Below are 12,115 nucleotides of genomic sequence, written 5' to 3' on the forward strand. Positions count from 1 at the left end.
AATTCAATGCAAAGTAGGTTAATAGCGATATACTAATGTACTAATTACATGGGATATAATAATATACTACACTAATAATGGATTTTTTCATACTTTTTGGTTATCCAACTTTTCAATTATCCGACCAACCCCAGTCCCCAATTGAGTCGGATAATCGAGGCTCTACTGTACTTATATATGTTGTATGTAATTGATTGACATCAATATGTGTAGTTATTATTTTTTTGCAAGTGCTATACCATTAATGACATTAATTTTATAATAAACCCTATGCTATCTATTGTGTTGTTTAATTCACTAAGTCCCATATCATATATTATGTAGTACATATAGATTTGATCTTACTATTTTTATAAGTATGTAATTTGTCAGATTACAAGGTACTCCTTTTCAAAAAAGTTCCGGACTACGAGGGGTTGGTGGCAGTACTCTATAGTCCGACAAATTCGATTATCCGACACTGCCTTGCAAAACGTTTATTGGATTACTGTGAGTCTACTGTCCTACAGTTTTACATGATATATAGTATACAATAATTTAAAGTTATTTTATTTTATAATAAAATAACTTTAAATTATTTTTTATAATGTTAATTAAGTTTTAACTTAAACTATTTATTTGAAAATCATATGCAACAAAATCTTTAACTACCAGTAACAAATTAACAAAAACGAATGTTTTTGGCCTTCACCAAGGCCTGCATCAGTTTTTAACAAATTGGAACATTTGAACGATACTATTTGAAAAACAATTTTAAATTTCGAATAACCTGAATCGAATTCAATGGTAGAACTATTAAAACTTGTAATTTTATGACCCTGCCCCATATATACATTTTACAATGTATAGATTGAATTAATATAGACTAACTTTGCCTGAACTCTTCATAAAGGTACCTCCATGCATGCAATATCATATTGTAGTCTTTAAAATTAATTCATTTGCCAGTGTGGCTTGCTTTATCTCTTTCCAAAGTTTCCAGGCTATGAATATGGTCTGTTTAATAAGGCCTGCCTAATTAACTTGATGTTCTGGACATGCACTTCCAGATCAGTTGCATCAGGTTATTCGAAATTTAAAATTGTTTTTCGAATAGTATCATTTAACATTTCAATTTGCTAAAAATCCTGATGCAGGCTGAAAACATTCATTTTCGTTAATTTGTTACTGGTAATTAAAGGTTTTGTTGCATATGATCACCTTCAATAATTCAGAAAGGAGATAGTTTTAATATTTGAAAATCTTCCTAATGAAGAGTATTAGTCAGTGCATGGTCTAACCTATAAGTTTTTTCTTTTGCTTTATGTATAATTATTTTTTTCAAGTGATAAGCTGTTTTAAGTTTTTCATTCATTTTTATTTGGAATCTTCCTTATATTTTAATATAAACTTTTCCACATTAAGTGTGATTTTTATATCATTAACTATAACATAATTTGTTAACGTAAGGAATATTTTTCCTATATTTGTTTATTCTGTAATTGATGAGACTATGTCTCATCGCTAAAATCGCACTTCTGTCAACGGTGTACACCTTAGAGGTATGAAGGAGTACACATCAGGAGTTGCAATTTGGCACAGAGTATTTTGTGCCCAAATCATGTGCACATAAAATAAACCAGACTTATAGGTAGTCGGGGCCAGAACCAGGTCAAAATGAAATACAAAATGCTGAGACTGTTTCTACAAACAGGCACAACTGTGAGATTTGTGCATGCATTACTTACTCTCTGAGACACAGTCTTGTCCCAAGAATGGCTTCGCCATTTTACTTGTTTATACATCTTGCAGTGCTCTTAATATTGATATATACCAATTATAATCTGTTTTCATCGTTCTCACTAAATACTTGTTTCTTAAATGCTGTCTTTATCATCATGTTTGAGACTTATTTTAATAGCAATAATAAAGAATTTGCATCAGTAATAAAAGCATGAAAGTGTTTCTTAAAATGTTTTCTTGTTATTGTTACATAGTGCAGTTTATTATTTGGCAGCATTACTAGTATACTATATAACATTAAATAGACTGTGCCCTTTAATCTTTCAAATAGTAGCTCATTTTATTCAAAAATTGTGTGTTGTTGATAAAATCCACTAAAGGGTGATACCTTTTAAGGTGATATAAGAGTGAGTGTAAAAAATTTACTTTTGTATATATTGATGAAAGTAAATTTTTTTGTAATTAAGTTTTTTTAATGGCTTTATTAATACACAGAAAATAACTGTAAATCAAATTTAGCTGAATATCATGAGTAAATTTATTTTTTTAACATTTAGTTATAATTTAATTACAATCAAATGTTAAAAAACTTTCACAAGTATTCTAAGTTTTGAAGAAATTAAATTACAAACAAGTTTTGTACTAATTATTAATTTAATCAGTTAGTTTTGAAATTATTAAATAATTAAGTTTAGAAATTACCCTATAATTATTAAATGAGATTGAGTAACACTAATTACTTATCAAATTTGATTATTACTTAATATCCATTTAATTTAAAAATAATCTAATAAAATCTATCAGTGTGCTTTTCATTTGACTATTATTAAATGAAGCTTGTGATTGTTAATCAGAATATAATTGCATATATTAAAGTTAATTTTATCATCATCAAATTAGTACACTGTAATTCATTTTTAGAAGTTAATCATTAGTTTAGTTTCTAAAGATGGATTACATATTGATTTAAACATATTAATCATTTTAAGATCTAATTATGTGAATTTTTTTAATGAGATTGATGTATACAGTTGATTTTTATCATTTGGAATTATCTAGTTTTTTCATTTTATTTCCATCGATTGTTTTAATTAAGCTTTTAAATTTTAAACAAGCAATAATCTTTAGTAAAAGTCACATGTAAAAAGAATAAATAATAATTTTAAATATTAAGAATGCTTTTAAATTTTGTTTGAATATAATAGATCTGAAGGAAGAATTTAAGATTGTAAAATATTTTTTTTAAATAATGCCCCTTTTCAGACTTCTGAAACAGTATAAAATGATACCTGTTGTTTTTGTCAATAATAGACTTGAATGATTTAGTTAAACTCATAAACAAGTGCTTAATTTTAACATTCATATTCAAAAAATTCTTTACACAAATGCCTAATGTGTAAATGACATTTAAATTATTTATTGTTAAATATATTAGGTTAATTAGAAATATGTAATATAACTTTTTTTCCTTCAGGATATATTTAATAAATTTTTGCACTTAATATTTTGAATTAATTTTATTTAGGATTCACAATAAAATTTATTACTGAAACAAGAATGAAACATTTCTTGAAAACTTTGTTTTCTAAGAGCAGTTTTAAATTTTATTTTTATCGGGCAATGAAATTATTAATTTTTAACAGTATTTTTATTTTCGTTTATTTCTAAGATCTGTTGTAAACAGTGATGCTAAATTTTAATATCTGATATGAAATTAAATACTTTTTGAAAAAAAGCAACTAACATGTTTATATTTTGTTGTGTTTAGAATTAAAATGTCAAGTTTCTTTAACAGTCATATTTTTTCAAGTTTGTATCTTCAGAACCCTTACATTTTTTAGGAATGTTAGTTACAAAAGTTTTATTATGCAGTTTAAAAGAAACTGTTGCTACTGATTAAAATTAATAAGCATAAAAATCAAGCTACAAATCAGAAGAATGATAACAGTAGTACTTGGTGTTCTGGAACATATATTACTAAGTTTATCAGTGAGATTTTCTAAAAATAATAGAATCGTTATTAGGTAATATCAAACACATTTCAGATAGCAAAAAATCTCTATGGAGAAAATGGCAGGTGTGTATTTGCCAATATTTCTGAAAAATTTTATTTTGACAGCAATAGAAAGATGCATCAAGATTAGCATTAATAAACATAAATGAGATTAGATTTCCTAGAAGAGATTTATATATAGCAATTGAAAATGCATACATATATTACAGTAGAGCGTCATTTATCCGAAAGTCAGTTATCTGAAACGTCAGTTATCCGAAAGAATTCCAGTCGGCAAATTTAAATTTTCACTAGTGCTGTGGCGCTGCAATCTTTGGCTATATCTTGGGCTACTCCAATATTTTTTTGTTGATGTGTGTTTTTTAGCTGGCAGCACTGGCACTTTTGTGTGGTGTTTTTCTCAGGGCTGTGTCATGCTGAATCGAACGTTTTTGATACTAGATTAACTTCTAAAGTATAAATTTTTTTTTGTTTTTATATTTTTCAATATATTTATTTTGTTTGTAAAAAATAAATAAATAATTTTTAACGATACAATAGCCACGATTATTATTTTAAAAAGTTTACATTAGGCTTAACATCAATGAAAATTCAACACGAAGCGACACACAACTGAGAAAAGTTTCAACACGGGATAGGTTAATGTATTTTTTCGTACATAATCGGTTATCCGAAAAATAAGTTATCCGAACAACCACAGTCCCCAATTGATTCAGATAAACGACGCTCTACTGTATCTCTATCTATGAGTAAATCTTACTAATATTTATTATGTCATACTTTTTAGATAGGAGGGATAAACATGCAACAATAGGTGACAGAAGGGATTTGAAAATTATGATATCCCAAAAAACTTCCTATAATAATGTGCCATGTAGGACGTGTTCAGTTAAATCGGTTACAAATAAAATTACATGTTTAATAAAATTTTATAACTATCTATGCTATCTAATCAATCATTCAGTTTATTTCTACATAACAGTAGACAATTGTGTATAAGATGTTTAAGGATGACTGTGTTAATGTAGTTTTCCTCATCCTATAGTTACATTACTTGTCTAAAGTGGTTATGTATTTTTGTTTATATCACTATGCAAACAATAAATGAGCTCTTATCTCTTATTAAGAGTATTTAATAACTTAAATTATTAACTAATTATAGATTCAGTACTGAAGTTGAGAGTAATGTTTTATTTAAACTATCTTAAATTCTACTAAAGTTAGTTTTAGTTCAACTAAACTAATCTATGATCAGTTGCTGTTTTGGCTCATTTTGATGTTGTACTGATGATATTTGAAAATGCTGAGATGCTTGAAGCTTTTTTATACTAGGAAGTGATTTGTGGCATACATTACAATAAAGAAATTTTTTTACCTATTTCTCTCCAGATTCCAAACTCTCCTGCATATTTTCTTAGTAATTAAGCATTAGTTTTTGTTGTTTTATCTATAGTATTAGTTGAACAGAACTCAATTTAACTTTTTTTTTTTTCGTGCATTATACCCAGAAGTTTGACTATTATGCTAAAAAATTATCTCCTTTATATTTAATTAATCATTATATTTACACAATTTTTGGAGAGATTTAAATTTAATGTAATTAAATTAATAAATATAAAATTTACAATAATTTTAATACAGTTAATTCAAAGGATTTTGAAAATTTGAAAAATGAGTTTTTTTCTGTGGCAACTCAAAAAACAAGTTCATTTGAAGGACTTTAAAAGAAGTTAAACGGTTCAAATTTGAAATGTTTGAATTTTATATGCTCATCTATAATTGAGTGAGTGGGAAAGCTCTCTTGTGCAGAAGATAACTGAAAAAAACTAAGTTATTTGAAAAAAATAGCACTTGCAATCATGCAGGCAAGCTATAAAGTTTTTAAAGCTCTTATTTAGTTCTGAAAATGTCAAATCTATAAAATATGCAGTAAAAACCATAGTCTATAAATAACCTTAGTTTGATCCACTTGGACCAAAATTGTATTTACAGTATATTGAAGTTTCAGCAACATAGCATGTAAGGAAAAAAACCTGCACATATATACAAATCTGGCTCTTAGTAATAAGACTAGACATAGAGGGTAGAATTATAAATGGATACTGAAATTTTAAACTTTGATGTGTAGATATGGATTATAAAGGCCGATTCTGTTTTTATTCTTATTTTAACTTAATTGTTTTTAAATAGTTGAATCTAAAATTTTCTAGATAATAAAATTATTCTTTTATAATCTCAACTTGGATGTAAAAAAGGTTTTTAGATTTATTATTTGTGTTTATTGAAATCTAGACTAGTATATGTAAGGACCCTTTTTAATCTTAATTTTGTTAGATGAGTTCAATTCTTACATAAATTTCTTATTATCATAATTATGGTAAATCTTATTTGAAAATAGCTTAAAAATTAATTAATTGTTCTATTACTAGTTTCTGTGGATTTTTAAAAAAAAACCTAAAGTTTTTGGCTTTTTTTCAGTAACTTATCACACAAGGAGTAGTTATTGATATAGACTTTATTAATGGAGGCTTGTTCTATAAAGACAACAAGTTTTGAAAAGTCGACACGATTTGTCTGCTTGAATTTTTTCATTTTGTTAATTGTATATATGTAATCTGTGAAATTGTCAAAGTAAAAATAAAAGCTATTTTCATCATCATCATCATTATTGTGTGGATTTACTGTTTTTCAAAAGCTGGTTGTTATACAATGCAGCATTGGTCAGTAGAGCATCATGCTTTTGTGGTAAAGACAATTTAAGATCATTGAATTTGTCATTGTAACTTTGCATTTGTTTCATCAACATTTCAACATTAGCTGTAACAAATGTTCCTTGTGTAAGCCAGGTCAAATATGGTTAAGTTGTGTGTGACAAACTTCAGAAAAACAGCTTCTGCTTTGAACAGTAAACCTCAGGAAAATGTGTAGTGTTAGAATTCCTGAAAACATTTATGGAATGCATTGATCTATTCTTCATAGTCCACAGTAATCGGCACGTAAACATCATATGCCTTATGAATGTCAGACTATACAGTGCAATGAGTGACTTACATTTTCATCTGTTTAAAATGTTTAAAGTTTAAGCATTAAGCCATCAGGACATTAGAAAGTGCTCTAATGTTTGTGAAAACATTTTGAATATTGTGAATGATGACACCATTAACCATCTTATCTTGTTAATCAATCTTCTCATGATGTATGAAGCTGACTTTCAGCTGAGCAGCTACATTAATTCTCAGAACTGTTGCTACTGGGCAGCAGAGAATCCTGATGAGTTATACGAGCAACCTTTACAAGAGCAACTTTTACACAGTGTTGTTATTATTGCTTGGTGTGATGTAGCATCATTTTGAATGATTAGTCCATATTCTTTGAAGTTTGTTATGTCAAAATGCTTCAAACTTTCTTGAATCAGAGTTGCACCAATATGATATTGAATACTAAAACCTGTGGTTTTGACAGAATGGGGCAACAGCTTACATTGAGAACATTTCAGTGTATATCATTAATCAGATGTTCCCAAGTCATTTAATCTTACAACAAGGGAACACAGAATGGTCTCCAAAGTTGCAACAACCTTAACACATATGTCTTTGATACATTTTTCATATATGTATTTTTCACAAACATTTACTGTGTTTAGCAACACAATTAATTAATTTATTATAATTGGGAAAAATTGAATATTTTTTATTAATTAAAGGATAAGGTTGAATATTGTTATCATATATTAACTTGCTATATAAAAAAATTTTTAGATTATATAAATGCTTAGTTTTGTGATAAACTGATAGTTTTATAAGTCTTGAAATACAAATGCTACATAATTCACTGCTAAAATTTTCATAAATAGTTTTATAATACAAATATTGGCTTTTTAAAAAGCTTAGCTCTAATAAAAATGTCTTATATATGATCTTGATTTTTATTCAGAAATGATGTTCTCATGTCTTAATATTTTTTTGGACATAAAAGATTTAGTCATGAATATAAAACATGGAATATCATAAATATTTTCTGTTGTATCTGTTTCATTGTAAATCAGTATTATCAATACTGTAGACATTATAGAGTTGAGATCAAACAAATGCTACTTCCTTCTGAATCACTGATCTGTAAATGGTTCAAAAAAGTCCAACTGTTCCCTGTCATACTTTTTTGTTGTGCAGATAATAATTCAGATTTCTTTTTTTGATGGAAATATAAAACTTTTCTGACTAATATTTAGACGTGGACCATTATTTTCTGGACACAAAAGTGCTTTCCCAGTTAGCTAATAACAGTGCTCTTTTCTAAAAAATATTACTGCCAGTACATATACATGATGACTAAAAATAAAGTTCTGTTTTTTTAAATAAATGTACATATTTACATTGTAATGTTTATAGTATTTTCCAAATTTTTTATGTATGTGTGTTGTAATTTCTTTCCTGTTTCTTGTTTTGGATTTAATGTCAGTTGCTAAATGGTGCTCTTTAGTAACCACATTTTTACTTTTTTTTCTTTAACAATTGTAAGTGCTTCACTGTACTTTGTTTCTTGACAAAGGATGTAGCATGGATAGACAGTTACCAGACTATTATCCATTTCTCCTCTTGTTTGCTCTTTACATCAGCTTCGGTTGGCCCAAAGCATTTGTTGTGACCAGTAGAGTGGCCCAGTTCATTTTATCATTTTTATCATGCCAGTTACCAGACTTCTTACTTGAGTATATAGAAATTTTCTTACTGAGCAACCTATTAGCTACAAGTAGTTTTTATGCTATATGCCTGTATAACATAACCAGCTTGTTCCAGCTGAAAAATAACTCTGGATAATAATATACTTTTAATTCATCTTCATAATAGTATATTCCATCCTTTTTCAAAGTGGGCGATAACACTCCTTTGTGGGTGCTGGAGGCTTTCAGGGGGGTAGTAGAAGGCTCAGTGATTAAATATGAGTTTTATTTCTCATTGAAACATTCTTTGATCTCAGAAATAGGATATCGGTCACATCTTATCTATCCTATCCATATAACAATGCATGTTTAAATGTTATATTTGGAATAACTGTTTTTACTGTTTACTGTTACTGTTTTTACTGTTTTTACTGTTGAATTAGATTTAAGATAAGCAACAGATGGTAATGTAAAAAGGGGCATTAGATTTTTTTAAATCTCAAAGTGGACGGTGGACGAAATAAGTTTGAGAACCTGTGGTATATTCTAAGTAAGCATGTTCCTTGCTCTTACACTATTCATGAAACAGGGAATTTGCATTAAATTAGTAGTCATTTAGTTTTGATATTGAACATTGGAGAGTTCATTTGGCACACAGTTTTCTATTTCCAGTGACTTCTCAATAATAGATTGTATATTGAAGCAAAAGCAATTATTTTGAATATCTTAAAGTTTTTAATAATTTTATATGTTTTGTATGATTTTCTCTGTTGTTAGTGTTCAATGAAATGTGCTTGCTGCTGTTGGAAAGAATTTACAGCAGTTTTAGTATAATTCTTAATCATTACTGCTAATCTAGTCATTGACCCATATAAATCTTATAATTTATTTGAATGTTTCAATAACCTTACATCCAATCCAGCAGAGTAACAATAAATCAGTTCAAACATTTTGGGCCTTCACCAAAGGCCTTCCTCAGGAACAACAGAATTCCACTTGTTTTTACTGTTGAATTAGATTTAAGATTACTGAAATGTTCATAATTATTGTCCAGTTTGAATTTGAGAAATTGGTGTCACTTCATTTGTTTCTTAAATTATACTAATAATGAAATTTTAAAAACTTGAATTATAGCTTTAAAAAAATTTAGTGATATTTAGATATATTTTTAGCTATTGTTAATTTATACAGAGTTAATCAAAAGTCTCTTGCACCCTTTTCATTCTAAAAGAATTAAGATAAATTAATTTTTTAAAGTAGTTATATAGGAAATCATGAAAAATTGGATGAAACATTTTTTCTTGAACTTGAAAATGATTTTCAAGATCACTTTTACTCCTTATGAATTTAAAATTCATTTTTTAAATGGATTTTTGTTGATTGTTTACATAGTGCTTATTAAGAATTCAGAAAATAATTTAGTGCATTTTAACTTTTCAATAACTTTCCGAAGAATAAATACTAAACACGTACACAGAACCAATATAATGTGTGGTACGAACGACGAAACAAAAACAAACGTTTTCGAACCTCTTCTAGGTTCTTCCTCAGGTTCCTTTAGCTTTTTAGCTCGTAAATTCGATATTTCAAATAACTTCGTTCTTGCGATCGAACAGTTCTTCGATCGCAAGAACTGTTTGATCGGCAAGAGTTGATACATAACACGCTTTAACTGCTCGTTATTTCCGAGCAAGCGGACATGTCACGCATGCGTGACGGATAATTTAAAAGAAATGTTCGATCTTAAGAAAGAAATTATTTAAACAACATTCGTTAATGTCTTTCGTTGACGGCAGTCGTTAGTTTGAACGGCATGCGCGACACATCTTTTAAAAAAGAACTGTTCGATCGCAAGAACGAAGTTATTTGAAATATCGAATTTACGAGCTAAAAAGCTAAAGGAACCTGAGGAAGAACCTAGAAGAGGTTCGAAAACGTTTGTTTTTGTTTCGTCGTTCGTACCACACATTATATTGGTTCTGTGTACGTGTTTGATATATAAGTGTGGTGAGGTGTGAGTTTTTTATGTAGAATAAATACTTTTAAAGTTCAGCTTTTTAGTGTTAAAACTTAAATAAAACAATTTATATAATCTTTACATTTATGCAATTTAAATTTGTTTATGTTAATACCAAAAAACTAAATTTTAAAATTAGTGTATTTAGTGTATGCTATAAGGATTTTTAGATGAATTTCTAAAAATGCTTTTAATTTAGTAGATACTTATATAAACTTTTAAATAGATACTAATTAGCTATCCCTAAGTGGTTAATTAATAACAAAATATTAAATGCATAGCATTCTGCCTTTTAAGTATTCTACTTCATGTAATTTAGTTGTTGCTGATATTATTTTGAATATAATGAAAATATTATGATTGTTTATTTATATCATATTTAATAGAGTAAGAAATTTTTTAAAGTTTGTTTTCAACTTAAAACTGCATTTTGGGATTTATATATGATAAAGTAAAAGTAATAAAAGCAAAGTACTTGTTTTCTTTTGGGTAAAAATTGCTTTGGTGTATAAATTATATAAGTTAGACTATTTTTAATTTGGAATGTTGTTGCATTGTAAATGACACAAGCAAAATGTTATAAATATTCAATTCTATTTATATTTTATTACTAAATACTTAATATATATATATCAGTGATGTATTCAGGATTTTTAGCCTTCTCAAAATCCTGAATACATACTGCCATTGATATGAAAGCATCCGTCATTATTCTGAGAATGTTACCTTTATTGGGGCTGCAGTTTGAAAAAATTATAGACCTACGAATAACCACTGTCGTTCGTCTGTCCGTCTGTCTGTCCTTCCTTAATCTCGAGAACGGAGTTAGATGAAAGATGAGACCAGATATAGAAGCCTCAGAGGAAGGTAGAAGGCCCTAATTAACTATATACGAACTTGCAGCCCGGCATTGTGACGACGTCACAATAAATAATTGCTCGTTAGTCATATTTTTAATTCATTTAATGTATATATATATATATACANTTTTGCATATAAATACATACAAATTATTTTTAATTGAGACCGGAGACTAAAGAAAACAATTATTTAGAAAAAAATGTTTAATAAAATCTTAGATAATACATATGTATAACAAATTATATTATTACACAATTTTTCACATTTACTTGATTATCACACCATAATTTTAACATTGTTTCCATCTCAGGGATAATACCGTGACGTTTACGAATGATGCTTGAATTTAAAGATTGAGCATTTTTACAGCTTCGAGAATTTTTTCTTTACCTTTTATAATTGTTCTGATCGTCGATTCCGGTAGATCAAACTTCTTTGCCAATTCACAAATTTTTATTTTTGTATCAAAGTCTTTAATAATGTTAACTTTACATTCCAAAGATAAAGTTTTTCTTTTCTTGTTTGATGTAAAAGAATCAGTTCTACTTTGTTCAGATGACATAGTAGAGTCTCTTGAGTCTCCGCAGATATAACAAACACAGAAATAAATAACACAAAATAAATTATATCTATATGTCGATTCCGCGTGACACGTCCAAACATTTAAGCCAAACAATAGTGTGGGGGAGTGAGTAATCGAGAGCTGCGTGGCGCTCAAACAAAAGACGAATCAACGAGATTTGAAAATCGCGTAACTCAGGGTTTGCGTAAGTCGAGATATTACTGTACGTATAATTTTTTGGGAATAATCCATATAAACTATGCTATAAACAAAAAATTG

The 12,115-nt window shown here is 27.9% G+C and overlaps 1 protein-coding gene across 1 annotated transcript in view; it reads left to right on the forward strand.

The window, feature by feature from the left end:
* Positions 1-12,115, forward strand: part of LOC111622013 (pre-mRNA-splicing regulator WTAP-like) — a 115,581-nt gene that overhangs the window by 56,936 nt on the left and 46,530 nt on the right. The window lies entirely within an intron of this gene.

Source organism: Centruroides sculpturatus, unplaced genomic scaffold (assembly GCF_000671375.1).
Source record: "Centruroides sculpturatus isolate CEXI.00-Female unplaced genomic scaffold, Cexi_2.0 scaffold268, whole genome shotgun sequence".
Taxonomy (NCBI): domain Eukaryota; kingdom Metazoa; phylum Arthropoda; class Arachnida; order Scorpiones; family Buthidae; genus Centruroides; species Centruroides sculpturatus.